Source organism: Chionomys nivalis, chromosome 4, assembly GCF_950005125.1.
Source record: "Chionomys nivalis chromosome 4, mChiNiv1.1, whole genome shotgun sequence".
In the NCBI taxonomy this organism is placed as follows: Eukaryota; Metazoa; Chordata; class Mammalia; order Rodentia; family Cricetidae; genus Chionomys; species Chionomys nivalis.
The window spans coordinates 11,392,081-11,419,613 of record NC_080089.1 but is presented as its reverse complement, the minus strand read 5'-3'; the positions used below and the strand labels follow the sequence as shown (position 1 = coordinate 11,419,613).

The 27,533-nt window shown below is 39.1% G+C and overlaps 1 protein-coding gene and 1 pseudogene across 1 annotated transcript in view; both read left to right on the top strand.

The window, feature by feature from the left end:
• Cntn5 (contactin 5) overlaps nucleotides 1-27,533 on the top strand; it is a 1,215,881-nt gene that overhangs the window by 221,768 nt on the left and 966,580 nt on the right. The gene's annotated exons all lie outside the window — the stretch shown is intronic.
• Nucleotides 2,713-3,654, top strand: LOC130872639 (rRNA 2'-O-methyltransferase fibrillarin-like; annotated as a pseudogene).

Sequence of the window (27,533 nt, the reverse complement as noted above, 5' to 3'; positions counted from 1 at the left end):
TCCAAGAACACCCAAGTGGTGTTTGGAAGTCTATCTCAGCTCAACTGTTCAAGGAAGTATAATATAAACCCTTTTAAGAGAGAATGCCTCACAACAAGTTTCTTGATATGTCAGATGATTTAAACTAAATTGAAGTAAAAATGTGAATTTTCTTTTGGACTCTACAAAAAACACATCTCATTACAAATTTGCAAAGCCCCCTACATAAGATTTTCTGTTTTGACAATTCTGTAGAGCCTGCAATCCTGTTGCCCGTGGTGTTCTCTAGATTTGAAATATGTCAAAGACATCTCTTTGGATGACAGTTTTGAACTTTAGAGAAAATTGTGTATGTTGTCTGGAAAGAGAGGCTTTGTGGAAATATGATAACCATCTTTAAATATTTAAAAGGCTGTCATGTGGAGAGATGGTGAGGTAATGAGTTCTTTTCATGGAAACATTTAAAGAACATTTGTAGAAATTTGGGATGTTTCAGCAGAACACTGAGATCTGAGCTGGAACTTGTTGACAGTTTCGTTGCATTGTGTTTTATGCTTCTGATTAAAGAATGCATTTTATTTCACAATGATAAAATACTTATGTTGAGTGTATGTTTGTAGAGAGCAAGCATGAAGTATAAGACTGGTATTGAAAAATTTATAAAGCACTTTAGAAGTTTGTTATTGATGCTCATATCTGTATTAGTAACAATAATCAAAATGTAGAAGCCACACAAATTGCCACAAATAAGTTGCTAAACCATGGTGTGTGCAAACGGTGAGAGGTATGGTACCTTTGAAAGAACTTTGGAAGTATGTTACTGTAGTAGGGCTGAGTGTCTTGGATATTCTACTAAGTGAAATAACCTAGTCACAAAAAAAAAAAAAAAAAAAAAACCAGTTTGTGCTTTGTTAGGAAAAAAAAGAGCCCCTGGGTGAAGTTCTACTTACCAAGCTCTTTCACAGAAATCCTGTCCCAAGTCTTCTCAAAGACAAACTACAGAGAAGATGAGAAACCAGGAACCTGAGAGCCGCTATCTGTTCAAACTATAGTTTCATTAACTGTTTTCCTCAGCAGGTGGGAGATGGGTGGATGCAGAGACTCAACACAAGGCAGCATAGATACATTTACGCAAGTCACAGTATTGAAGACTGATGTCAGTTTTAATCATATGTGTGTATTAGAGTATATGTTATGTGTTCATGTGTATGTGATCCTCTTTTTACTGAACAACACTAGAGACCACTAAAGCATAGATGAAGGTAGTCAATTAGTACAGCTCACTGATATTTACCAACATTTCTGCAACATTTCTTCAAGAAATTGTCTAGAATGTGAAATGGTGTTAGAGATTTGAAAATGGTGTTGTTTTATCTCGATGTGCAGCAGTTGATATTGAATGAACGCTGTGGTTTAATCTCTGTTCAATGCATCATTTAGATCAGGCCTGCGTGTCTGCATCTGATTCCACCTTGAGCTTTCCAATCAGATAACACCTCTAACTGCTCTGTGTCAATTTCAAGACACATAATTTGTTTGACTGGCATTTGTCAAGCTGTATAATCACCGAGGGTGGTAGCTACAGCTTTAATGTAGCTCTGATTTTGTTTGATTAGTGCAATGCTATTTCTAAGTTTCATTATCTCTGAAATACTAGAAGTATACCGAGTCTCTGTGCTCGTCACGTCTCACACACTTAGCATGAAAACAAAATTCACTTTAAAGGCCTTATTAAAACAAATTTCATTAAGGCATCGTTGCTTAAAATAAGGTGTTATCTCTAAGAAAATACTATATAATAAGACTTCTTGACTTGATATTTGAAAGAGCTAATATATCTAGGTCAGAGACGCACTAGCTAGTCAATTTGTCTTAATCTATCATTTTCAGAATATACTATTATTCTCCCCGGGACTTGGATTTTTTTCAGACAGGCATCGTAACACTGGGTTGTATATTATACAAAGTGTCAATCATGTATTGAACGTTCTGCTCATAGATATTTGGATAGAAGGGGCATGTGCAGATGGATAGAACTGATGAATGACAGTTGGCAATAGACAGATACATGCACGCATACAAGGGATATACTCAGTGCATTTGTCTTCTCGGTGTCTGCTGACTATTATATTTTTTCTGGGAAAACTTGATCATTTTATGACTTTGAATTCCTACACAATTGAGGTAATAATGGCACTGAGTCAGTGATTCTCAGTCTTTGAGTCTCAACCCATTTGGGAATTGCATATCAAATATTTACATTATGATTCACAACAGTAGCAAAATTACAGTTATGAAGAAGCGATGAAAATAATTTTATGCTTGGGGGGTCTTCACAACATGAGGAGCTGTATCAAAGAGTCATAGTATTAGGAAGGTTGAGAACCACTGATCTAAGTTATCTTAAAATATAACAACACATATGAACACACCTAACACTGACTAAATATTTAGTAAAGATTCTATGTCACTTTCTACCCTTTTCTGTAATTGTATTGGATATTTTGTTGCTACACTTATGGCCCATTAATGTTATCTGTATTTATTTGAACTAGATAAATATTGACAGATTTCTGCTCATTCGAAAGAACTAGTAGTCTATTTCTTTAAAAAACTAGTTTCCAATTCTTTTTCTCATAATACATTTAAAATAATCAACACCTGCAAAAGCCTGTGGCTCATGGACTGGCGAACACTGCGGATTGCTGGAGCAACACAACCAGAAACGGGGTGATGAAGCCAGGTTTCAGTTCTGTGGGGGCTGCTTAGGTGGCAGGCAAGGCTTTGATAACAGAGACAGTAGAGGTGACTGGTGGAGGTCAAGGTGGAGGCAGAAGCGGAGGCTTTGGGGTAGAAGTAGAGGAGGAGGTAGACGAAGTGGAGACTCCACTGTGGGGGCAACGAGGGTCCAGGTGGTGACCGGGAAAGCAAAAGAGGAACCAGTCAAGGAAGAACATGGAAAAATGTAATGGTAGACCTGCAGCAGCACGAAGGCATCTTTATCTGTCTTGGAAAGGAAGATGCCCTTGTCACAAAGAATCTGGTCCCTATAGAATCTGTGTATGAGGAGCAAAGAATATTTCAGAAACAGATGACAAAATTCAGTACCAAGCCTATAACCCCTTAAATTCTGAGCTGGCAGCAGCAATCCTGGGTAATGTGGATCAGGTCCACAGCAAGAGGGATGTTGGAGGCCCAAGATGCTCTACCTCGGGGCAGCCTCGGGTACTACTGACTGCCACATCTGTGATATCATCTGCCTGGATGATCTGGTCTATGCTGTTGAGTTCTCCCGCCACTCCGACCATGACTTCATCAATTTGACCAAGCACAGAACCAACATTATTCATCCACACTAATACCGTATGCTTATCATGTAGTGGACATGGCCTTTGTCAATAGGACCCAGCAAGATCAAACCCACACTGTGGCTCTGAATGCTCACACCTTCCTGCAGAATGGAGAACACTTTGTAATTTCTTTTAAAACCAGTAATATTGACTCCACAGTCTTGGTGGAAGCTGTGTTTCCATCTGAGGTGAAGAAGATGCAGTAGGAGAACCTGAAGCCCCAGGAACAGTTGACGCTAGAGCCCTACCAAGGAGACTGCACAGTGGTTGTGTGTTCAGGCCACCTCTCAAGGTGAAGAACAAACTCAGACCTGTCTGGATTTGAAAAAATGAGTGGTGTTACTGCTGCAGTGTTTTCTGTTGTTTGTTTTGTTGTTTTGTTTCCATTAAAAGATTCATCTGTCAAAAAATAAAATAATAACATAAATAATCATATGCAGAATATATTGGCGTACTCGCAAGTCAGTGCAGAGAAAAAAAAAAAACTATTTTACCAGCAGGTTAATTCCCACCACTGGGGATTGTCTACTTAGGACCCTTCTTTCCTTCTTTCTTACTAGAAAATCATTGTCCATCATTGTCAACATTTGCTTTCCTTCAGTTTCATCTTAATTCAAGATGTTTGAAACAGTTCAGTTTCATTGAATGTATTCACTCTAGTTGTGATTGTATATGTGCTAAAACTGTCAAATTCTATACTGAGAAATTTTGTCTGTATATGCTCTCTATTCTGGTCATTTTGCTCCTTGATTAAATGAGCATCTTCCACTTCTTCTTCAAGAACATCACTCACTCTATCCGGCTACTTTTATAAGTTGTGATGGTTTGGATAACCCCATTATCCACTTGAAACCCAGTTGGCACTGTTCAGAGAGGTATGCAGGAAGCACATCAATTTGAGGGTAAATGCTTTATGTCATTTCCAGTTCACTCTCTCTGCTTTGCACTTGTAGCTAGGATTGTGAGTTCCCAGAGACTTGCACAACCGTTGTGGCTCCTGCCTGCTGCCGTGCTTCTCTAACATGATACATGCTTACTCTCAGAAGCTTGAAGCAAAAAATTAACTCACTCTTTATTAAGTTGTCTCAGTCATAGTATCTTATCTCTGCACAGAAAAATGAATAACACGTTGGTCTTTTTAGTAACACATTGAATTTTATTTACTATCTAGATAAGCCATGCATGATACCCAGAAAATGTTTTTTTTTTGTAAAATATTATGGAACAAAAATATGTAATATTCATGTTTTATTAAAGTAATAATTAAGTGTTTACTAATTTTTAGCACTAGCCTTTCTTTTAGGACAACGACCTGTTTCCCAAATCATGACACAGAGACTTACTGTTAGTATTGAATGCTCAGCCTAGCTTAGTTCTTCTTCTTCTCCTCCTCCTCCTCCTCCTCCTCCTCCTCCTCCTCCTCCTCCTCCTTCTTCTTCTTCTTCTTCTTCTTTTTTTGCTAGCTCTTTTAACACAAATTAACCTATTTCTCTTTATCTATTTTTACCTTTAGGGCTTTTTACCTTTTCTTACTTTCTTGCTGTCTGCAGATCTTGTTGTCTGACAGCTACCAGACTTCTTGTCCTGGCATGTCTCTTATTCTCTCCTCTCTTTTCTCTTGTTCCTCCTTTGTTTCTGAGCCTAGATTTCTCCTCCTGTTTATTCTCTCTGTCCATTAGCCCTGCCTATCCCTTTCCGGTCTTCCTATTGGCCATTCAGCTTTTTATTAGACCAATTAGGTGCCTTTAGCAGGCAAGATGAAACAAATGCAACAAATCAGCAGGAACAAATGTAATTGTAACACATTTTTACATAGTTAAACAAATGGAGTATAAACAAAAGTAACACATCTTTACACAGCTAAAGTAATATGTCACAGCATAAACAAATGTAATACATCTTTGCCTTGTTAAAATAATATTCAACAACATAGTAATTTACTGTGCTACATAGCATGGTGGCACACACCTGTCATTGTAACACTAGGGAACAAAAGACTTTGAGAAAATAAGATTATAGATTATAGACAGGCTAGATTGTGATATTTTGTCTCACTAAACAAAATCCATGAGCTAGAGAGATGATTCAATGCATAAAGGAACTCACTGCCAAACCTGAAGACCTGAACTGGATACCAGGAACACATAGAGGAAAGAATAAACTGATTCCCAAAAGTTGTCTTGGGACCCCCAACTGTGTGCCATAACACACATACACACAAAAGAATAAAGAAGTAAGTAAATTTAAAATGTAATTTTAAAAAGTAATTGGTATAAATTTTGGCAATATATTTCTCAAAACAGATATTAAAGAACTCTATATAGTTTTGCATCTATAGAAGATGCCATTTCTTCAACAAATGTGCCAATTTCTGAATCTTCCAATTAAAAATATTCACCAGGTTTTTCTTCAGCATCAAATTTCTTATCATGTGCATATTCTGCACTATCTCTGAGTTCTTTCCTCAGCTTCAGGACAGTTTCATTGTTATTCTGTTAAACTCCATGTTAGCATTTCTCATTTTTCTCATGGATCCTTCCTCCGTGTTTTTATGAATTTTCTCTATTCTGAATGGGTGGATTTGCTTTAATCATGTGATCAGTTGCTTCTCGGATACTTCAAGGTCTCAGTTTCCATTAGATTCTGGTAGAGTAACATGCTCTTGGATTTCTTCTTTTTTCTGATTCACACTAAGATGAATTAAGCCAGCCGAGCAGTGGATCTGTGGAAATATTGAGCTCTCTTAGGCAGTGTTAATAGCTGGTGCTTGTGACTCCCACTAGGTCCATGGCCACTCACACTTGACCCCGCAATCCCTAGGGTGGACTCTCTTCGTGCATGTTTCCTAAATGCTGAACAAATGGCAGTCATTTGGGAAAAAAAATCTTTTAGCATTTTCAACAAATGGGTGAAAACATAACAGAATGGATGTCTTCTCTTACATTTGCCTTTCACAAATCGCAGCAGAGTTTTGAATGGCACAGCTGTCTTCCCACAGTCATCTTGGCTCAGTATGTAATGTCTGCTTGCATGTGTGATTACAGACTTGTGAAATTTCACTCCTGACAGGTGCTCTTCTATTAGTCATTTTGGCTTATACCATTTCTTTGTTTATAACAGTATAATGGAATTCTGCTACATTTAAATTAATAAGTGAGCACTGGGTTTCCTTTCAATGCTATTGAATACTTTGCCTTTCAGATTATAGTTAGCACTCCTCCCTCATATACAGAACAGAGATGTAAATTTATCCACATGTGGATGTGTCTGTATTTGCATTAGACACATGAAAGTATAAGGGGACTGAGAAGGGGATGGAAGAGGTTTGCCCGGAGGATGAAGGTGGACCAATCTAGGTCAATAGAAAGTAGGTGTCACGAAAACAGATGAATATCTGCCTAGAGGAAAAGCACCAGCAAGTGGGAATGTGGGGTGTGAGCATGGAGGGGAAACAAGATCAGAGGATAATGACGTGTGTGTTAGAACATCACAAGAAACAGAAAATATTTTTTAAAAGAAATTAGAAAAATTGTAACTCTCATTACTGGATATTTATCAAATATCTGACAAAATATTAATGTGTTTAGTTTCAGAAAATTGCAAGAGAGGTAGGCACTGCTTTCTTTATTTTTTAAATGAAAAACAAAGACTTTCCTGGTTTAAGAAATGTGAAATAGCAGTGATTGGACACAAATGCTGCTCTAATGTTCAAGACGCAGGTGTGGTGAAACTTCCTTTTTGTAAGAACTTCTTGTTTTTTTGTTTTCGAGAGAGGGTTTCTCTTTGTAGGTTTGAAGACTATTCTGGAACTCGATCTATAGATCAGATTGGACTTGCATTCACAGAGATCCACCTGCCTCTGCCTCCGCCTCCCACGTACTGGGATTAAGGTGTGCACTGTCACTACCCAGCCTGTTTTCTTAAGAACTTAATGCACTTGTGTCTCTAAAAAGCAAATTGGCCACACTCTTCCAAGATGCTCACTGTCCTTGGTTAAGTGGATAAACACAAGGACATCCCCAAAGCCACCAGGTTACCAGAAGTGTTCCTTGGGTGAGTGATACAAATATCTCTGAGATAGCAGAATGAAGAAGGAAGAGCTTTAAATTTAAGGAATTTTAAAAGTCATGCTGTATTGTTCTTTTGAAGACATGTTGGGTGAGAAGGAAGTAGAGCACTTGCGGAGTTTATATCTGTCTCCTGGAAAAGATAAAGACACACTATTCAAAGGGATCATATGGTACAGTCTCAATCCAGACATTCAGAGATATAACACCAATAATTTCCTACAAATAAAAATATTTCAGTTATCAATTTTCATATTTAACTACTTTTTGCCTTAATCACTGAAGAAACATTGGATTTTTGAAATTTTTCTAGTTTTGATTAGATTCTTTAAAGTTATGAAGTCAATATATTGATAATTTGATTATCTATATATGCACAGGCTTTGTCTTTTGGCCCACCAACCATCTCCCAGATCATTATACAGAGACTTATTATCTGACTTGAATGTTTGACCTAGCTTAGGCTCATTTCTGTCTAGCTCTTTTAACTTCAATTAACCCATTTCTCTTGATCTACCTTTTGCCTTGGGACTTTTTATTTTCTTTCTTCTATATATCTTACCTTCACTGCTTCTAGGTTGGCTGGCTGGCAGACGCCTAGCTTGTGACCTTGGGCATTCCCTCTCAAGCCCAGATTCCTCTTCCCATTTATTCTCTCTCTCCAGGCTGGCCCACCTCACCTATCCTTTCTCTGCCTAACTATTGGTTGTTCAGCGCTTTTTTTTAGACCAATCAGGTGCCTTAGGCAGGCAAGGTAAAACAAATGCATCATTCTTTACATAACTAAACAAATGCAGCATAAACAAAAATAACACATCTTCACACAGTTAAAGTAATATTCCACAGCATAAACAAATGCACTGCATCTTTACATAGTAAAACTAATATTCTACAAAATATATATGTGTGTGATCATTACCATAAATGTTGCCAATATTTTTTGGCATTCTAGGTAAAATGTTTGCTTGGTATTAGAATATATATCACTAAATGCCTGCTTTAAAATGTACATATCTATTTTATTACAATAGAGCATTGTTTCCATGAAGAAATATTTATATTATTCCACCAGTTAGATTAACATTTCTGACTCTCAGATTCTTAATTTATTTAATGAAGGATTTAAAGGAGAATTTTTCAAAGGATTTCCTTAATAATTTATCAATTATAGTAATGCCAGATTGACCCAAATGATATTATTAATATAATGGAATGATAACATCTGTTGACAAAATATCATTCATAGCAAATACAATGTTTAAAGTAACATTTTAATATTGTGATTTTTTTCTTACAGTACTTATATATTTTCTAACTAGCTCAGGTCCAGTGAGCTAGAAGTGAATTTCTGATTTTTCTCAAAATTTTCTCTATAAACATGAAATCAGAAGCTGGAGAACATAATAATAAAGTTTATTAAAAGTGAAATTCATGGGTTACACATACTATATAACCAGCTATTGTACCAGAAGCATAAATGCTTTTTTTCTTTTCACTCCACAAGAAAGGAAGTATTTAACTGTTTCTTCTGGAAGATTTTTTAGAATATAATCAATGAGCAGGTGCTTTGGTGGTGGTGTTGACTGAGGATAGTGAATTCACACTGAGGCTAACAACGCCTTTTATTGATAATCTTCTACCATCTGTTCTGAGGATTTATTCAGACTAAGAAAACAGCAGGTGAGGAGTGCAAATAGAGGGTGTACAAAGCCCCAGCCATGCTGTGATTTTGCAAACCAGATCAAGGCCACTGTTGCTTCGGAGCATTTGCAGGCGTTGGACTTGGAGCTGATGGGCTAACTTTTGCTACTTTATTTCTTCCTAAGGACAGGAAGGTATGTCTGAAATGTTAACTTTAAAAGTGTAAAGGTGTGGTGAAATAATTTTTATATCTGACTGTAACTTTCCGTCATTCTAAAGCAAATTCTCTATATAACCATGGCTATCTCAATTGGCAAAAGTGAAAGAACAGGCTAGAAGATCAAATGGAACAATATGGAAGCTTTCTAAATAAAAATAAATTTCTGCAGGCTGAGGAGATGGATCAGTAAAAAAAAGGCACTTGTCGCCAAACCTGACAACTTAAGTGACTGAAGGAGAGACTTGATTTCTGTAAACTGTCCACTGACTTCCACATCTGTACCAGGGAACACACCCACATACAAGGAGACACATACAGAGACATACACATGCCTACACACACACAAGCACACACTCACAGACACACACATGCATGCATACACAAACACAGACTGACACAAGCACATAAACATACATGTACACACAAAAACATACATACATATATATGTGTTTGTGTGTGTGTGAGTAAATAACCATACACACACACAAACACACATACAGTCACAGTCACACACACATACACAAGTGTAGTAAGGAGGCCACAGGTAATTTGTTGCAAGGAGAGACCACTTGTTTCCTGGCTACCCGGCAGCTTAGACCTGAAAATAATCACACAAAAATTGTATTATTTAAATCACTGCTTGTCCTACTTGCTCTAGCTTCTTATTGGCTAACTCTGCCATATTAATAATTAACCCATTTTTATTAATCTATGCAAAATTTCAGCACGTCTGTCTCCAGCAGCTGCTCCACAGCTTCTCTCTGACTGTACCTCCTTTCTCCCAGCATCCAGCTTAGTTTTCCCTGCCTAGCTCTGTTCCCCTATAGCTCTGCTTTATTTATCAATGGTAATCATAGCATACAGAGGGAAAGCCCACATCACACAAGCACAAACACAAAGAAATTAAATGTTATAAAAAACAATATTCCAAAGTTAGCAGATTTTTTTTCTGCCCTGGGAAGGGAAAGAGTCAGTAAGATGAGGAAATATGTCTGATCACAGAAAGGTGAAATCTGGGGGACACATGCCGTGAGATTAAAGACATAGAGCAAGATACTCATGGAGTCTCAAAACTATAATCCTAGAACTCCAGTGGCTGCAGGGTACAGGGGGTGTCACACAAAGATGGGGACAGACCACCAAAGTGTTATAAACCAGAAGGAAACTTTATTCCAGAAACCAGAAACTAGAAAAAATAAAGATAATAATAAAAAATCTCCATGGGGTACAAAAAACTTATTAGCTATCTGAGACCAGAGCCAGATATGGTTTGTATAAAGCTGTGGCCCAGGCCAGTTTCTGAACCCACCTTTTTATAGTAGGGACCCAAGCATTGGGTCTGAACAAAGAAATTTTTACAATCTCAAGCTAAAACTTCGATACAGATTGTCTTATTTTACAATCTCCATTAACAGGGTTTTAGTTAAGAATATTGTCTTTTTTTTTTTTTTTTTGGTGGTTTTAGGTGGTATGTACTGAAGCCCTGTGCTCTCCCCTGTGACGCTGCCAGTTTCACATAGCAGGGATAATGCGTAACCCAGAGGTCATAGATCTATTTCCTAACAGTTGACTCAGCTCATATCCTTAGACTAGCTCTCAGTTTGCATAGAGATGCTTTGGCTTTGTAAACAGAGCTATGGGTTGTAAAGAAGAGTAACCCACTGTTAATAGTTAATCCTTTAGCTAATGAGAAAGCTGCTGACAGTCTGTGATCATTCTCCTAGGCTTATAACTTTATATTTCATTATTTCTACATTCCTAATTTTGGAATCTATACTTTTATTTTTGGACCCTTCATTCCTCCCTTGGACTTATAACTCGAATCAAATCTTGATTCATTTTTGATTAAAGTCTATGACTTGACCTTTTTCCAGCCTGGTTTGAGGACAGGGATGATGTATTTTCTTCTGTAGCTGCTTTAAGCTGAAACGGGGCATAAATGTTCAGGGCCTAGGAAGCTGGAAGGCCAGTCAAATGTAAAGAGGGAATAATGGGCACTGAACAGGGGGTCTGATTTGACCCAGTTGGAGACAAGCTGCGTTCTTGTCAGCTGGATCAGTCCATGTCAGCTTTTAGCAATTCCGGGGCTTATAGGTTGTAGTCACCAGTGGATGCTTGGACATGTCTGTCAGCCAAATGGAACCCTGCTAGAACAGATATAAACCAGACACAAACATGAAAATTTAGGAATTGAAAGGAAAAATTACTATTGAAACTTTCAGGGATGAGGCAAAGTCTCAAGACAGGAGAGGGAGAGAAACATACTCAGGAACAGACAGGTAGGGAGCTTTAGGTTGTACTTCTCTGGAGTCCTTTTGATCTGTGAGAAGTGGATATAAGTCTCAGGACTTCTTCAGTACTCTGAAGCTTACATATTTTTTTTTAAGTTTGTAAAAAGATATAGGTTTTGGACATATTAACAATTCCCTGTGTATAATCTGTACTGATATTTACATTGCAGAAATGGCAGTATACTCCTGCCAGAAATGAATCTGGTTGAAAGCATTAGCATTTTTGTTTTATCCCGAAAATTGTGACAGATGTTCTCTGCACAATGAAAGGCATCTTTGAGGTCTATGGTTAGAAAACAACCAAAGGGAATTTGAAATCTTGAGACTGTGGCTATGATGATATTGGCAGTCCTCTGCCGGGGCTTGATTAATAGCTTATCAGAATTTTGTCAATTAATGTTCAGACTAAAAAATTTTGGAGTCCTAAACATAACAGCAGCATAATGAGAGAAATCTGAAACATGCTTTATTTTTTAAACATCCCAAATCGTTTTATCAACATTTAAGCCTTTTTATCCGAGACCATTATAACTTGCATTTACTCGTCTCAAGCCACTTTCTTGCATTTTGAAACATTTTTTATTTACATGCCTTAAGTCACTTTCCTTTGCACATCTTAAAACCTTCTTTAGATCCTCAAACTCGTTTAGATCCTCACATCTTAAGCTTTGCATCGTAAAACAACTTTTATTTACTTTAGCAGTAGGTGCAGGTCGCTGACCTTTGAGAGCAGTCACTGTAAAGTTCCTTTTAATCCCAGCACTTGGGAGGCAGAGGCAGGCGGATCTCTGTGAGTTTGAGATCAGCCTGGTCTACAAAAGCTAGTTACAGGACAGGCTCCAAAACCACAGAGAAACCCTGTCTCAAAAAACCAAAAAAACAAACAAACAAAAAAAATGAATAGTAAGAAGTTATACTGAAGTATGTTTTGTGAGTTTTTCTCTCTCCTTTCTCTCTCTCTCCCTCCTTCCCTCCCTCCCTCCCTCCCTCCCCCTCTCCCTCTCTCCCTCTCTCTCTCATTCTTCTTTCTCTCTTTCTCTTTCTCTCTCTCTTTTACTCTTTGAGTCTGGTAACAAGGTGAACTGTGTCTAGACTTTGTATTGGCTCTAAGAGAGTGAGACCTGTGACCTGAATCTTACAGAGAGCTGAGAAGGCAGCTGAAGCCTTGGTTGCTGCTTTTTAAGTTGGCCAAAACTATTAGTCACCAAACAGCATCAGAGTTCTGAGAGGAATAAATTTTGCCTGAGCTATTGATTTAAAAAAGAAAAATCACAAAGACTTACTTTCTGGCTGCCTAGACAGCTATCCTGGGGTCCTCCATGGTCATTGAGGGTAGGTGATAGGGCAACATCCATCAGGCTGACAAAGTCCCAGAACATCCCATAGGCTTCTTATGAGAGGAGCAGCCTACCTTTTGCCTTAGGCAACTCATGTCTCAATTTCCGTGTCCTGTTTTCTCCACCATCTGGAGAGTCTTTGCAGTAGTTGAGGTTAAAGGTGAGTTTTCCCAGTGACTGGGGCTGCCACTTTTGAGCCAGTTTTGAGTAGAGATTCTTCTGTGTCCATCTGTCTTCTTTGGAGGAAAGAGAGGAGCTGTCTGGAGCTGGCATGTCTCTCTATTATAAAATCTTTTTAGTAAACCATTTAAATGCCATTTTCTGCAGATCTCTGAGCATTTGAGGACTGTCTGTCCATTAGCTATATCTGTGCAGACAACCCTTGCCACCAGCTATTTGCCCTAAGCACACTGGGGACTAGGTAAGGCTTATCTCTGCAATTACTCATGCTAGTACTTAGCATGACTATGACCAACAGCTTGTATCTTAGCTTGTATTTTTTAACAGTCTATAACATGTTAGCAGCTTTTATAAGACTAGGACTTTATATTATGTTTCTGTCAGATTTAGTTAAGAATAATGATTTCGAATTGAAGATGTTTTGATATCAAAATAAAACCTTTTAATCATAGATGATGAGTTTAGTAAATAGATTAAGATAACCATTCTTTGGATAATAACAGACCTTGCTAAGAAGGCAAAGAAAAGTGATTACATCAGACTCAATAGCCAAAACATTCTGAGGTAAATTTAAAGTTTGGGCAGTCAGTAAGGGTTGCAGCCAGGACACTTTGAACATGATTAACTTATACATTTAGTGGCCATATTTAAGCATTTAATGCAGACAAAACTTTTCTTACTTTTTCCAGCTGAAATTTTAGGTGGCGGGGTAGATGGGCTGCAGGCCTCTTGTACTTTCCTGGTGGGTCCGCTCTTGCAGCTGCTCTGCTTTGAAGCAGAAATCATTTTGTGAGACCTAAATCAATTATCATGCAGAAGAAGCAGCTGACAGTGGCCATCCTTGGTACCAGGCCTTGCTTACCTCTGTCCTCCTGGCTCCTCTTTGGCATTCTATCTGAGACTGCAGTACCTGTGGGGAGGGGCGGTCCTGTCCCTGGCTGCCTTCAGTGCTAGAACAGAGAGGAGCCTGCTGAAGCCTGGACTCCTGAGGCAGAGAGGGGCTGGGAAGGCTGGCAAAATCTACTGTTAGATCCTGAAATCCTAGAAATGAGAGAATAGGATCTGAAAGGGACTGAGGCTCAGAGGAACCTTCAGCTATAAGGACTGATAATTCTTTAAGTCTTATTGTAGGGCTTTGTCAAAGATAATAGAGGAATTTTTGAATCCTTGTGGCAGGCGGGTCCAGATGAGCTGACCACTTGAAGTCCCGGTCTTGGTAGTGCCATTTGAAAGCAAAAAGTGGCTGACACTTGGCTTCGAGGCTTAGGCTGAAAAAGGCGTCCTTAAGATCTAGAACTAAATACACTTGAAGCTCCAGAGAAAGGGAGTTTAGGAGATTATAGCGGCTGGAAACTGTAGCATGAATGTCTTCAACTTGTTTGTTTGTCTCCCTAAGATCTTGCATGGGTTGCTAGTCACTGGTCCCTGGCTTTTGGCAGAAGTGGGGAATTCCATGCTCCTAGAACCAATTAATATATTTAGTAATGCCCAACTTGGCCTCTGGGGTCATGGGAAACTGCCTTGAGTAATTGGGCATTGACTTTTAAGGTGAATACAACTGGGGGCTCCTGAATGGCTAGTCCTGGTGGATTAGTTTCTGTCCACACTCCTGGGATAGAGCGCTGGAGTTCAGCCATTAGAGGAGATACCTCTAGAGTGAGAGTCTGTTAGAAGAGCCTGTATTCTTTTAGATCTAGGCATAAGGCATAGACTTCAGGCCATGGGAAGATCATCACCCCCTTCCCAGTGAAATGAATTTTGACTTTTATCTTAACCAATAAGTCTTTTCCAAGGAGGGGATAAAGGCATGCAGGGATAACTATAAAGAAATCCATAACTTTCTTTTTCCCAATCGCATGGTCTGTTTTGTGATCCATGGTTTTAGGGCCATCCTTGTAGCCTCTTGAACCCACGTTTTTTTGTCTGATAGAGGCCCCAGTGGAATTTTTAATACCAAATGGTGAGGACCAGTGTCCACTATGAAATAAAAAGTTTGCCCCTCCACTTTTAGGATTTCCCAAGGCTCAAGGAAAGGCTTCAAACCCTGTCTGCTTTAATCGTCTGGACCTGCCAATTCCAGGACATTTTGTTCCTTCTTTCTTTGTGTGCATTTCTCGTTTGCTATTTGGGACAATCTGTGCTCCCTCTGCCCATGCGGTCCTCAACTCTTATCTGCCAGTAAGACTTTTGCCAGTCCCCAAGCTTGCTTATCCTCGGGTGTTTTTCTGCTGTTGTAAACCTTAGTGGCTATAGCAACGAATTCGGTCAGATTTTTAGCTTTAAATCCTTTGAGTTGCTGAAGTTTCCTCTTATTATCTGGGGCTGCTTGATTAATGAAAGCCAGGTCGACTGCCATTTGGTTCTCAGGAGCCTTAGACAGATTGGTGTGCTGTCTACCAAGTGCTCAGAGAGCACCTCTTTAATGAATACCTCATCATTAGTGGGTCAACCATCTCATCCTGGAACCTGCTTAAAGCATTTTTGCTGAATTCTATTGCTTTCTTCAGTGGTGAACATTATCTGGAACAATTGCTGTCAATCTCACCCAGGTTGGGGAATGTGTAAATAGGACAGCATCTAGGAGATGCTTGTGGTTTCTCAGTAAAGGAAGGAGCTTGTAGTTTTTAGTCATAGAGACCACTAATTGTGGCTTCCCCACACAAGTGCGGAATGAGCTCAACTCTGAAGAAGAAAGTTGGGGAGGAGAAGGGGAAGGAGAGGCACACTGCAAGGGAGCAGAAGGTTTGGGTGAGATGGAGGTGGAGCTGGAATCAGTACTCAGAGAAGATCTGTGAAGCAGAGGGTTCTATGGGGGGAGGGAAAAGGTCTCTGTCAGGATCGACTGGTGGGGGCAAGACTGCAAGTCTCCTGAACTTTAAGGATAAGCTTAAGGTCAAAAGAGCCCGCAGAAGGCCAGCCAACCTGAAAGGTCTATTCTAGAGAGTAGAAGGTCTTGAGTAGCTCTGGCTTCACACACGTTGCAGAGGCTGCAATGGCCTCCCTGACATCCTGGAAAAGAGAAAGGACAATGTCCGGGGGAGACTTAGGTTTGGAAGAAGCTTTTCCCATAGCGGAAATTACTTCACACATAACCACAACAAGAAGACTGACAATAGACAGCATGACATGAAACAGAATTGACAAGACATAGCTGCACGCTGGAATGATCCCGTACCAAAGGGTCGCATAACCTCATGACCCAATGGCCACTGGAGGAATGGAGCTTCCCCTCATTTCCTCCGGCTCTAAGATACAGATTGTCTTATTTTACAATCTCCATTAACAGAGTTTTTTTTAGTTAATTAGTGTTTGTACTAAATATTGTCTTCCTTGGTACTTTCACGTGGTGTTTACTGAAGCCCTGTGCTCTCCCCTTGGATGCTGCCAGTCTCACATAGCAGGGATAACGCATAACCCAGAGGTCATAGATCTATTTTCTGAAAGTTGACTCAGCTCATATCTGTAGGCTAGCTCTCAGTTTTCAGAGAGATGCTTTGGCCTTGTAAATAGAGCTATGGGTTGTAAAGTAGAGTAACTCACTGTTAATAGTTAATCTACTGAGAAAGCTGCTGACAATCTATTCTCATTTTCCTAGGCTTATAATTTTATATTTCTTCATTTCTACATTCCGATTTATGGAATCTAAATTTTTACATTTTTATTTTTTCGACCCTTCAGTGGCTATTGCCAGGGATTCAAGGACAGCATAATGTGCTGACTCGACCCCTCCCTGACATAAAATAGAACACTTGTGTGTTAAAAATCAAAGATGGTGTTATGTCAAAATTGAGATTGAACAAGTACTTCAAAGGGCAAATTATTTAAGGAATACAACATAGATACTAATTTCAGAACAAACAAAAGCAAACAGCACTCAAAGAGAATTATTTGAGATAGGGGGAATTAATCTTAGGTGGCAGTTTAATATACAGATATTGACACCAAGGTTGAAACTTATGAGCCTTTCCTCCATCCATGCTGGGATGTTTCGTGGCCTGATCTCTGCAGGTCTAGTGCAAGCAGTCGTGAGGCTGTGCATTTGGGTGTGCAATAGCCTTTAGATGTTGTCTTTAATAAGAATTATTCCTGCCCTTCTTCTCTCCATCATGTTGGTATACTAACCAAAATCAGCAGGAAAGCAGAGTAGGAAGAAAATGAACTACACTAGTAGATCTATGAGAATCAAGACCTAAAGAGCAAAACTGACATATTTTCTTAACTTGCAACTTTTTGGTAAATCTCTAGTTTTATGAAATGGTGGTCTTTTGATTGGATCAAGCTCAGAGGCAGTGAGGAAGCTAGTTGCTAGTGACAACAGCTGAGCACACTGCCAACTCCACTGATCAGATCGTTTCCCATTGCCTAAGGCTAAATCATCAGCTGAGTTGGGCTTAAAACTTGTACAAAAATTTAAGGGAAGCACAGAGAAGCAGACCACCCCAGAGGCCTATGACAAAGTAAGTCTTGTCCTGTGAGTAAGCCCGAAGCAGACGCGGGGAAGATTACATCAGCTGTTAACCTCCAGCCGACATGCTGTGTCCTGAGCAAGTCCCAGGAGAGAACTGAAGCTTCCCTGTAAACTGATGTCCTCAGAGAAGAGTGGCAGACCTATGCAACATGTTGCTTAATGGGGATTTCGGAATAATTGCTGTTTCAGAATGAAGCAATGCTGACCGACATATGCCCACTATGAAGTCAGTTTACAGAATAAATTCAATAGCATGAGGGAGAAAGATAACAGCAATAGATATGGTAATGCTTTGAGTTTTAGGGAAATTGATTAAGAAAATTATTCCAGGGTAATGCTAACCACATAAATAACACACACACACACACACAAGAAAAGAGAAATAAAAACAAGAAAACCACAGACACAAGTAACAATGGTGAATTGTTAGATTAGGAGCAGAGAGAAACATGGGGCTTCATGACAAGTTCATTAAACTACCATATGCGTGATAAAACTACAAGACATGCAGAGTGCTTCACATACACAGAAAGGAGGTGCTGAACAGAGATAGGATACCCAGGCACTGAGATTCAATTTAGGAAACAAAATACTTCAGTTTATTACTAGAAATAATCTCATAGAACAAGGAAACAATAGCTAATGCTGAAAGGTGAGAGGAGTATATGATGCAGAGTATCCAAACTGAGACAGTCAGTGAAGATTTTGAATTCAATCATAGTAAATAAATTACTAAAGCCAAATGCTTTCCGTTAAAGTGAAACATTTGCAAAATTAGATGGCAGTAGCATCACTAACTCCAAGAACATGTTGAGAGTGGCTGAACAGTACAAGTAAAATGGATGAGCATTCTAATATGTGAAAGTCGTCTCTGTCAATTGTCATTAATAATCTTGTATTTGAGAAGTGCATCCAAAACTAACAGACAGGAAGAAAGCAAAGAAGGAAGGAAGGAGGAAGGGAGGGAGGGAGAAAGAAAGGAGGGAGGAACGAAAGTAGATAGATGATAGATAGATAGATAGATAGATAGATAGATAGATAGATAGATAGATAGATAGATAATAGATAGATAGAGATAGATAGATGATATAGATAGAGAGATAGATATACATAGAAAAATACATAGATATTGATAGAAAGAAAGGAAGGATGGAAGAAAGGAAGAAAGAGAGAGAAAAGGAGAGAGAGAGAAAGGTTGTATACAATACATTGCTACTGAGGTTTTCAAAATAAAATATATGTTTAAACGTGAGACTATACTGTAGTTTTAAAAAATTAGGAAGATTTATAAATGAAGTAGAGAATAAATATCCTTGAGGATACTATCAGAATTCACATGGATACTTTTTTCTGGTATTTACTTTAATGTAGCTTATGCAATATCTGGTTACCTTTGAGAATAAGCTGAATAGCACTCATATGCTTCTATGTTTATATTAAAATGCATACAATATATCTGAAGTTTTAAGTATAGATAATATCTATAGATGACAGAAAAAGTTGTCAGAAAATTTCATCTGTTCCTAAATAGTTCCTAAAATATAAAACATAAAGTTGTATAAGTCATTGTTAATAGTGATAAGTTAATTTTTTCATTGACATAAAACAAAATGCTTCTCTGCATCCAATGTTATTTAAACATATATTTTTGCCATGTGTGTAACAACCTCGGAGTAGGCTGAAGATACCCAAGACCAAGTTCTTAGCACAACAGAAATTTATTTACTTCAGAGGGGCAGAGGGCAGAGGGCAGGGTCAAGGACAAAAACAGGAAATAGAAAAGAGAAGGAAAGGGGAACCAGGGAGATGGGAGAAAAGAGGCAAAGGACAGGAGGAAGGGACATATTTTCTGGAGGGACAAAGGAATGTCTCTGGATAGAGAGGAGACAGACGTGACCCATAGGCAAACAATAGTTTATAAAGGTAAAAGGGAAACTCTGCATTAAGATGAGTTGTTTAATTTTGATTGGGAATGTTAATTAAGGCCAAAGGGAGACTTTGATTGTTAGACTTCAATATTTTGATAGCTAGACCTTGGGTAGTCAGCCTCAGCAGGAGGAAGTGGCCAAATAAGGGAATGCAAATAAGGGAATGGACCTTGGAGACTGTTAGGAATATTTCTTAAGATGAATCTCTCTGCCAATGCAAATAGTTCCAATCAGACCAAATCAGACCGAATAAAAGATACCCACGTGTAATGCAGTGCTCCTGGGTGGCTTGGAAAGCGTGGCAAGAAACAGACAGCAGGGGAGACCACACAAAACCCTGAGACCACGTGTGTTGCCTTTTGGGCGGCAGCCTAAATAGCCTGTGGGAGTGGTCCTCTACTTGGCAGAATTTTTTTTACCCTCCGGGGAGGATTCACTGCTTGGCAGGCTTTCATGGAGGTGGAGTCCAGACCAAGGCAACTCCCAGAACGAGGGAGCTTCCAAAGATGGATGCTAGGTATTACATTCCAGACTCTTTGTGTAAAGGGTGACAGGAAACTGAGGTGATGCTTATGACCAACATTTTAGGCTCTCTTTGGATGAAGGGGCATTGGCTTGAGTCTGGCTACTTTCTGTGGGCATTGAGTGATGTGGAGGAGAGGAGAGCTAGAAGCTAGTGGGCTCACGTTCAGCTGTGTGGCTGGAGCAGCATCCAGTTTACTGTCATCCTGGAATCCTTAGGCAGCTTCTTTTTGAGGGAGATGAGAAGGCAGGAGGCTAGGAGAAAAAAAATATTGTTATTATTGGCCCTATAAATGGAGCTACTTATGGAAAGTCATTAACTGCCAGAAAGAATGGGACAGAGAAGTGCCCTGGTTATACAGGTGAGGCTTGGGTGTATAATTAGGACATAATAGCAGATAAAACCAGATTTTAGTTGATAGGTGTCCTTGATCCAGGAGAGTTGGTACCAATGGTGAAGTCTCAGGAGCTGGTGCAGGTGTTGGCGTTGTCTGGAGAGCACTTTATAAGTTGGCCTTGGCCCAGACAGCAAGAGTGACCTGCAAAATATGCTTGAAACTGGCTGGGGTTAAAATAGGCTCTATAGACTGTTTTTTTTGTTTGTTTGTTTTGTTTTGTTTTTTTTGTTTGTTTTTTTTACCAGACCTGATTTTTTGATATAGTAGCAGAACTTTTCCAGGACCTATAGGTATCTGTAAGAGAACTGGAACAGATTTACACCTTGATGTCATAACAAAAGGCTACTGCTTTAGGTTAAAAGGTATGAACATTTTAAAAGACAGTTAAAGGGAATTGGGAACGCTGGATTTTTAAGATACACCTAAGACCTGTTAATCCTGAACTATGAAAACTATGTATTAAAAAAAGGCACATCTGTCTGTATTTTAGCAGGAAACTTAAAAAATAAAGTAATGAGCTACCAGTACCTTAAGTCATCAAATGCCATCAGACAGATCTAAGGGGATAAATGAACAAAAAACGAGACAGCTTTTTTAGCTACCCAGGAAATCCCAAGTCTCTGTTCAGTCCTTAGAGAACATCAGCCTAGAAGCAGTGCTTGCCATTAGCTGCTGAGTACAAGTGGCCCAAAGATTTTCCTGGTGGGGGGAAGATTTAGTCTACATGTCTTAACAGGATGAGAAAATCGATTTCCTGGGTGACTAAACCCAAAGGCAAGCCTGGAGGCAGAAGGTCTTTTGTAACCATACATCTTCTTGAGGAGCTCTAGGATGCTGCAAGAGCTGGCTTGTCTCTGTATTAGAAGCTCTTTTGTTAAATGCCACACTCTCAGATCTGTAAAGACACTTGAGAATTGGATATCATAACCTTTTATTTTAAACTGGGCATATAAGCTAAATCTAGACATGTATTTTATCCAATTAGTTACAGTTTACCAATGCTAGTAAATGTAAGAAGATTAAAAGGAAAATTTTATTAAGTCAAAGAATACTAGCACATGTGGGTACTCTTACCCAAGATGACAGAGAGGTCAAAATGGAGGTTACCCACATGTTTGTGTTTTTTTTTCAGAGCTGTTTTAATCTGGACGTATCTTAAAATGAGCACATATGCACACAGAAACATAAATCCACATACTTACACAGGTATACTGTGGCTACATTATCCTAACAGACAGACAATACATTTTAGAAACCTGTGTCAGATGACAAATGTAAAATCCTAGTGTAATTAGGCAGCAGAAGCCAAAGGAATGGAAAGACGTGGGGAAACATCCATTTTAGAGATTCTCAGAGTGAGACACACAGCTAGAGAAGTAGGAAGGGGGAGCAGGGAAGGGGAGCAGGGATGGAGAAGTAGGGAGGGAAACGTGGAAGAGGGTTTGGAAGGAAGCATTAAGAAACCATGGACTTTTTGATCCTTGTTTATTTTACATTAGATGTTAGTCCCAATTTAAATTTAAAATGGTTTTTGTAAGGACATTTGAGGAATCGGCTTGGAATCTCAAGAATCCATTAAAAGCCTATGTCTATTGGGACTCAAACATGTTACAATGCGTCCATTGGACAGTGCTCTTGTATCAAAGTGGGGCTGCATGAGAAATGAGTGGAAGACATCTCAATTCTCATCTCAGCTAAGCCCACTTAGCTGCATGGGTCAGGCTTCCAGTACGGCCATGACTTCATCTGAAAGCTCAAAAATTGACAATATTAAAGATGCACAAATAGGCCCCCCAGAGACCCTTTCAGTCACATACTCCAAAAGGGGAACTCACTGAGTCAAAGCCAATCTTAGCCTGGTGCACAGTGTGCAAGAAGGGCGTTTTTTCAGCTGCAGCGCTGCGCCTGTGGAAAAATCAGACCCCCCCTTGGTGGGAAACCTCCATAATGTTAGGAATATTTCTTAAGACGAGCCTCTCCACCAATGCAAATAGTTCCAATCAGACCAAATTAGACCTAATAAAAGATGTCCACATTTAATACAGCACTCCTGAGTGATGGAGAAAGCATGGCAAGAAACAGACTGCAGGGGAGACCACATAAAACCCGGAGACCACGTTCTTATCTTTTGGATGGCAGCCTAAATAACCTGTGGGAGTGGTCCACCATTTGGTGGACTCTTTTTGACCCTCCTTTGGGAGGGGTCACTGCTTGGCAGGCTTTCGTGGAAGTGGAGTCCAGACCAAGGCAACTCCCAGAAGGAGGGGCTTCCAAAGATGGATGCTGGGTATTACAGGGACTAGCTTTAGGAATGTAATGGGCTTTTAGCAAGGGGGAAGAGAAAGGATAAAAGAGCAAAACCTGTGTGCAATGTTTGCTATGCTTGGACCTGTGTTTGCCATGACTGTACCTGATAGAGCCCCTTCAAAGTGTTTTCCAGATTCTTCTTTCCTGATTTCAGTGGGGATTTAATTCTTAAATGCTAAAAATTCATTTAACAAAGGTATCTTTGTTGAAATAGGAGGGTGTCTTAGTTCCTAAGCATTAGACTGTAAATTCATGTCAGAAAGCACACTGAATGCAGAATGTTGCAATATAATATACTAAACTTAGAAACTGAACACATGACTTGAAGCAGATCACTCTACAATTACTAATTAGTATTACAAACTTGAGATACATTTATCTTCAAAGCAATTTAATGCAAATTAGAGCAAATGATTAACGAACAACATAATTATACCCATCTTGTGACCTACCAAAGATAGGACACGACACATGTATTAAAGTCAAAGAAAGACATAAATAAGTTAACCCACACCATCCTCAAAGTTCAGCGAAATAGCAAAAAATCACCAGCTGGCCCCTCCCTGCCTTCAGTTTAAAATTCTAGGTTTACAAGTGAGTACTCACAGAGCCTTCGAAGTGCTCTTCAGTGCTCCTCAGCGCTCCGCAGTGCTCCTGACTCTGGGGTTGAGGCGCATGCTGCCTGCTGATAGCATCCACATTTGCAGAAGTGATATTGAGGGTGTGAAAATAAGAGCCACACAACCAGGCTACTGTTGGGACACCAACACCTCTCCACCTTCCTTCACATGGTATGAGCATCGACCCTTTATAACAGTATAGTTTCTAATAAGCACTGCACTGTGCATGCCTGTGCTGGCTCAGTTTATTCTCTCAGCTAAGGGAAGGCTTCAGGTCGGTCCTCGGGATTTCCTTGCATGTGAATGCTGTCTCCCCACAAGCCTCATTTTTCCATCCTTCTAATATGCTGATTATTATGGAATATAAGATAACTTAAAACTAATCGTCAATTGTTCTGAGAATTAAGAAAGACAGAGACTCAACTCAGCATGGGAAATTTGTTTTATAGGCTGCTTGGAGTGCTCTAACTGCCTTCATGCACAATCCTGTCACTCTCTGTCTCCATCTCAGTGTTCTGAGCCCTCCAGAAGAGAAGGCCCACAGTGCATGTTCCCACACCTACGTCTCTCTCTGTAACCTCCTCCGTCAATAAGTATAGCCTCTGTACACAACGCAAAAAAAAAAAAAATGAATCTGCTCAAAATTATATATATACTATATGTATGTAATTTTAACATATATACATATATATTATTGAAAAATATAGAGCCTTTCTTTAAATAAATTAATTAAAAAGAATTTCAAGTTCTATGGAAAAAATTTTTCTGCTGAGGATAATTAATATTTTCTGGTTACTTTTCTGAGCCTGACTATAGTGGATTCAATGAAAATTTAAACTCAGGATTTGAGTTTGGAAAATAGTTTGACAATATGTTTTATTGAATGTGTCAGTCCATGGAAGGAGGTTTTCCTAAACCTTTTAAATATCTTTAGTGTGTGTGTGTGTGTGTGTGTGTGCACGCATACACCAGAATGTGCACTCGCCGTGGTTGTTCTCCCAGTTCAGAGGATAACTTATGAGAGGCAATTCTCCCATTCTGTCAGCTCTTGGTTTAACTTTGGCACTTATTCCACCCCTTATTCCTGTGCTATCTCTGTCAACAATTGTTACAGGGCTGTGTATCTAGCAGTGCCTGGCCACTCAGGCTACAGTCTGGTGAGAATTCTGCTCCCGCAGGCACCGGCCCTATCACTGTTGCTATAGGTAGCTTTAACTAACTCTACTGTTCTAAACATGAATAAGACTCGAGATTAAAAGGCTTAGGTGAAAACCTGTGAGCTCAGAGAGGCTGAGTAGAGACTAGCTGACCCTTTCTTCTTACTGGCAATGAGAAGACTCCACTTCTGTCAAACTTCCACTTCTGTCAAGCCTCAAAAAGCTGTGCCATGCCATACCCCACCCTACTACTTCCTTTGTCTCTCTATCTCTCCCTGCCTTCTGATGCTCTGATTACTTTCTGTCAAATAGTTGCTAACTCAGCCTCCTGACCCAAGGTTAATTTTATTTAATTAATGCAAATGCAATCTCGGGGTTCACAGTGTGATCAAATAACCCCCATCACATTACTCTGGGATTTAACTCAGGTTGCCAAGCTTAGCAGAAATCTCTCTGCCCACTGACTGTCATTCTGTCCCACCCACAGAGTGTCCTCCTGCTCCACCCTCTCTTTTATAGTTACTATTTTGGGACTGAGACTTTCAATGAGATTTCCTGCCATCCAGTGTCTTGACTAGAGAGCATCAGTAAACTACTTCAAAAAGATGGCTGTCTCCTTTGCAGTGATGATGGTCATATTCCCAAAAGATGTAACTGCAGATGATATAATTTCCGATGCTCAAACCCTGAGAGAACAAAATCCTCAATATTTGAATTTCTTCATAATTACAGTATGAAGAACAAAAACACTGAATGTCAAACGTCTGATGCCAAGCTCTCACAAATTTTAATGTCCACAAAAAAAGCAGTGTGAGGATGTTGACAATTGAAATCTAAGGAAGTGATCTAATAGACACAAAGTCATGACGAAAATGACAGTTTTAAATGATCAGTTTGTCTTCTCTGATACTGCCCAGGTTGAGGAGGTTACAAGACCTTTAAATGAATGAAAGTCACATTTGCCTGATGATACCTACACAGTTGCTGACTTGTTTGCAGGGAAGATGGACAGACAGGTGGCGGGACTAGGGCTCTGTCCCCTGTTCTTTCATGCAGATTTGTTCCTGTACACAGGTGCCTGCTGTTTGTATTTCCATCTGCCCTTTAGCAGAGAGATCCTGCTCAGAGTTCAAATTTATAGGGACCCTCATACATATTTTGTATTTCTATTCCAATGGACAAAATGAAATTGAGTTTGTTTGATTGTTTGTTTTCTGTGAGAGGACCCATGCTTAGAAGAAATAAACTAAACCACTGTGTGTCATAATACAAGGCTCCATGGAGCACTTGACCAAGACAGTCAGCTAACTTTTAAGGGCTCCTTAACTAAATGCCTGTATTTTATATGTTGGATTCCTTTATTTATTTATTTATTTATTTATTTATTTATTTACTTTTCTTTCCCATTTTTGTTTGTTTGGTTTTTTATAATATTTATTTATTTATTATCTGTACAGCATTCCTTCCATGTGTGCCCGCAAGCCAGAAAAGGGAGCCAGGTCTCATTATAGATGGCTGTGAGCCACCATGTGCTTGCTGGGAATTGAACTCAGGACCTCTGGAAGAGCAGTCAGTGCTCTTAACCACTGAACCATCTCTCCAGCCCCCTGTTTGTTTGTTTTTTTTAATCTTAAGAGCAGTTCCATTTGTAGATTTTGGTCTTTAAAACTTTTTATTACTAACTATTATTGTTATCAATATCTATATAAATATGGTGCTCTCTCTTAATCTTGTGTGTGTGTGTGTGCACATGTATGACGTATGTGTTCAGGGGTACCATTGGCACATGTGAAGATCAGAGGACAACTTAGTGGAATCAATTCTCTCATACTTCAACTTGGGTTCTAGGATGACAATCAGGCTTCAAGGATTTCCTGGCATGGATTTTAGCATTTTCTTTTCAAAGGGTTGTCTTCTATACATTAATCTAGCTTCATTGGAGGTATGAACTGCAGACAGGCTTCAGAAAGTCATTTTTGTTCTTGCCTTTATTTACAAATTTGACTTCGAATATGAATTGCTCAAACTTTGATGATCTGTGCCACTTACAAAAAAGGACTTTCTCAACATATGGAGAGATATCATATTTGTGCCTCTCCATGATGAAAGAAGACATCTCAGGATATCTGAGTTCTTTGGAATATATATATATATATGACAGAGACCTGGACAGGATTTAGGTTTAAGCCTCAAACACAGTTTGTCTACCACAGTGTTTCAAATAACCACATGTATAAGTGTGAACACAGTAACGTGCATTTATATAATTTTATTTTAACCTAATATGAATGAGTTAATTTGTTTGCATTATATTCAAGAAATTGTCACAAACACAACAGACTATATACGCTTACAAAAATATATGTAACTCTTCTATTGTGTAAAATAGTCTAGATAATGTTGCATTCTAGTTTTGTGTTTATCAATTTTAACTACTATAAAAAAATCCAAGATTACATCTTCTAATTAACTTTAAAGCCGGGCGATGGTGGCGCACGCCTTTAATCCCAGCACTCGGGAGGCAGAGGCAGGTGGATCTCTGTGAGTTCGAGACCAGCCTGGTCTACAGAGCTAGTTCCAGGACAGGCTCCAAAGCCACAGAGAAACCCTGTCTCGAAAAACCAAAAAAAAAAAAAAAACAAAACAAAAAAAAAACTAATTAACTTTAAAATTTCTTTTTCCATAATTTGTGGCATTTTATCTATTCATAAATTCAGCTTCACGTAGTTTAGATTTTAAGGATTTTGATCCTTTTGTATTTTAAAACTGTTGAGGGTGTTTCAGTTGTGTCTTTGTGGGTCATAGTGTGAACACTGTCTGTTATATGGTATAGAAAGCCTTTATACAGACAAAGAACTGAAGGTCACTTTGGACTTTGTGATCGTATTCTACTTGACCGAGAAGTTGACCTAGTGAGAAAGAGCAAGAGAAAAATGGATTCATCAGTAGTTGTTTTAGTTCAAACCAAAGATCTGATCTAAAATTCTTGAGTTGTTTGACTTCTCTATGCCTACCCAGTGACTACTTAAGTATACATGTTAATGAATTCCTTGGGAGATCTGATTCAG